The sequence below is a fragment of the Hevea brasiliensis genome, chromosome 18 (assembly GCF_030052815.1).
Source record: "Hevea brasiliensis isolate MT/VB/25A 57/8 chromosome 18, ASM3005281v1, whole genome shotgun sequence".
NCBI classification, from domain to species: domain Eukaryota; kingdom Viridiplantae; phylum Streptophyta; class Magnoliopsida; order Malpighiales; family Euphorbiaceae; genus Hevea; species Hevea brasiliensis.
Window position 1 is genome coordinate 51,703,426 of NC_079510.1, and position 3,620 is coordinate 51,707,045.

The 3,620-nt window shown below is 34.2% G+C and overlaps 1 long non-coding RNA gene across 1 annotated transcript; it reads right to left on the reverse strand.

The window, feature by feature from the left end:
• Window positions 1-353: 353 nt before the first annotated feature.
• LOC131175957 (uncharacterized) lies at window positions 354-2,126 on the reverse strand. The gene is made up of 2 exons (XR_009146068.1): window positions 1,621-2,126; window positions 354-923 (listed from the first exon to the last, which is right to left on the reverse strand). It is a non-coding gene; the product is annotated as an uncharacterized LOC131175957 (long non-coding RNA).
• Window positions 2,127-3,620: the final 1,494 nt, after the last annotated feature.

Sequence of the window (3,620 nt, forward strand, 5' to 3'; positions counted from 1 at the left end):
AGACCAGAGATTATCAAACATCAATGGTGAAAATCAAAAAAACCTATCATGAAGTTGGAGGAGCTGAATTCCATTCCAAAGCGGGAAAATAAAAGCTGTTTGGTCAAATAATTAATAAACCTCCAGGCAACTGTTGCAACAGTTGATCGATAATAGACCTAACCTAACAAAACCATAATGGAAAAAGCAATCCCACTATCACCACCACAACCGCCACCACTAAACAACCCAAAAGTTGAATAACAATATCTTTTCGTCTTTTCATTTTCATATTTTTAAATCTTTGTTGCCATCTTTTAAATGCATAGTGTGTGGATGGCAAGCCAGCTTGGTCATCGTTCAAAGTGTATAAATTCATAAAAAGCATTTCTATATCTTTTATTAATTGTAGACTTCTGCATTTAACGGTGCAAGAAGAATGTTTATATATATCGACAATTCGACACTAAAAGCATAGCTTTTGAAGGGTTTATGATAAAATACCACATATATATATACTATACAGGAGATAGTGTATTTTAATGATAAAATAATGGGACCTAATTGGCTTGGTAAAAGGGGTTTGGTTTTGAAACTTTATTATGATTCTGAAAAGAGCTTTACTAATGAAACGAAGTAGAAGATCGAATCTGGTAACCTACTCCTATCACTTTGTCAACAAAGTGGTCGGCCTTTACCCAGAAGGAACAATCAATTGCAGAGAAAAATTTATGTCTTCTCTCAATCTTCACCTACCACCAGAAAAGTCCCTTTACAATAATTTTTTTTAATGAAACCAAGAAAAATACAAATTCAATATTGCCATAAAATTAAAAGATAAAATATTAGACTTTGATTTTATAACTCTTAGAAAAAAATACATTTTACTTATCTGACCTTCATTAACTCACCTGGCTTTCTTTGTGAAAAATTCAGCAGTAAACCTGATGATAAATTCAAACCTAGGGTTTTAATTAAGATATACGTCTATAAAGAAAACAAGATACTAATTAAACCACCCAAATCCAAAATAATTTTTATGAAAGTTTTGCTATGATGTATATATATATGACATTGAGGAATCCACAATGTTATATATAGCAATCATCCATGGAATCAGGGGATGCGGACATGAGACAATAATGCATTGTTGATAACACAAAAATGTGAATCAAAATGCAGTGCTAATGAACAAGGTTCACAGGTGACCACGCATGCATATTTTAACCCTCCTAGATCGATCCAGCCTGCAGCACTGTTTTCAGAATATCTTATCAAACTACAACAAACCATTATTCCGTCGTGGAGCTAGCTAGAAGTATACACAAGAAAAAAAAAAAGGAAAGGCACCTCAAAAAAGAGAAACCAGTAGGATCATTTATGCCTTGAAAAATTAAAGGGATATGCATAGTTAGAAGCAGTCATGTGATAAGAGATATACGTGATATTGGCACGGCTCAATCAAACAACAAAGCTCTATGCATAGAGCACTGCTCTCTGATTGAACCGCACCAATATCTCGTTTTTCTTCTTTCTTCTTTTAATTTCGCACAAGCTTATAAATGCATAAGTGGAAAGAAACACAGCATATGCATATACCCAAAAAAAAAAAAAAAAGAAGAAAACAGTAGGTCATATAACCTGATATTGCCAAGGAGAAAGAGATATAGCTGCAAGAAAGTAGCTAGATAGCATAAAGAATGCAGAAAGAGAAGCAATGGAGGCAGAGAAGATGGAAGTGCTGTTTGCAAGTGAACAAGAGATGCCCTGTAAGTGAGATCACCATTATTTAATGGGAGTATGAGTGTGGGGTGGGGTAGAAAGAGATGGGGGAAGGTGAGAGGGGATGGGATGTTGAGCCTAGAAGAAGTTATAGCATTGAATTTGCCACCAACCCAACAACAAAACAGAGGTGGGTATATTAAATTTAAAGCTTGAGACAACAGAAAAAGTTTACTGATGAGATCCCTTGAGCTTTTAATTTGTGTATTTATGAGGATGAAGAAGGGCATTTGAATTTCAAAAAGAAGGGGCAAAGCAAAGGAATTAAGTCTTCTTGGTCGGTACGCTTAATCTCTAGCTAGCTAGGCTGATTCTGGCTGATATTCTAAGAAACAACTTTGGTGGCAAAGTTTGATTCAACTACCAAAAATCATGCAATCTTTGCATTTTCATGGGACCATATGATAAATATATATGCATCCTATCTTCATATGTATTGCTTTGTGTGAATACATCTGCATTTTCCTTTCTTGATACATCATACATGCATGAATGTACCTTCACTTTATTTGACCTAAAAAATATCATGAATTTAATTCTCATTTGCATAAAATTTACATGATTTTGTGGTAATAATTACGTAATACATAGGTTATGTTCTCATCAACTTAAGAAAAGAATGAAAATAATTATTTAATATTAAAAAAAAGATATTGACTATCTCTCTAGTTTGTTAGCGAGAGAAAGTTCTCTCTCCGAGACTTTACGTCGTTCGTCTGTTGGTGTTCGCATTGTCCCCTACCCCTTACGGGCGGGGGATCCTGCATGTGGGTTTCCCCTCCCCACCTCCGAGTGGGTTTTGTACATATTTTTGTTGGGTTGTTTGCAAGTTCTGAGTTTAAACGGCAAGGGTTCTTCTTGGTCCTGCTTTGTGCACTTCAATGGTGCTTTTCGACCTCCACAGGGACTGGGTAACTTGGGGACATTACGGCGCTGCTTTCGGGGCCTACCAGCCCTTCAAAGTTGAGAGAATAGTGGCCAAAGCTTTGCCCCCTCAGTGTTTCTACTAGTTCTGTTTGATTTGTGCTGCGTTTCTTGAGTTGGTTTTTTTCGGGGGGTGCTGTTTTTGGGAGACCTCTTTCATCAGGCTTTTCAGCTGACTTTTCTCATCGAGCTTTAGTCAGATGAGTCTCCCCTAGGTTGGTGTTTGTCTAGCCAAACAATCAACAAAGCAATGATTTTTCTCTGCCTTCGATCTGCAGCGCAACAAATTCCTATAGTCAGGTAAAGGGATTCGGGCATGGATCCTTTCCTTTTAGGGTTTTGGTGTTTGCGGGCTTTGCTCTCATGTTTAGGATGGGTTAGTTCCAGGTAATGTTAGAACTCTGCTTCAGGCCATGACCTTTACATGTATTGAACTCAAATTAATTGTATTGGACTTTAATCTTTGCTTTATCGATGAAACTCTTATTTATCTTTGGAGAGAAATAAAAAAAGAAAATAATTATTTAATGGATTTCTTAATTTAATTATATATTTGAGAAAGCAAAATTATCATCCATGGACTTACAGCTCTAAATTGGACCCCTCAATAAGCTTCACTTCATGTTCATGATTCATAAAAGTTTAAGATAAGTTTAATTATGCTCTCCTCATATATATAAATTCAAAATTTTTTAAATTTTAGTTTAAATCTAATATATTTTAATAAAAATTTCAAAATAATTATTTTAAACTATTTTTTCAACAACTATATATATATATATATATAGAGTATTGCATTCTTTCCGATTTCGATACTTAGTTAGTGTTTGGTATAAATAAATTTCATAAAATTTTGTAAAATTTATTTATAAATATAAAATTTTAAAATTTGATTTGATTAAAATTTATTTTAATTTCTTAATAATTAATTTCAT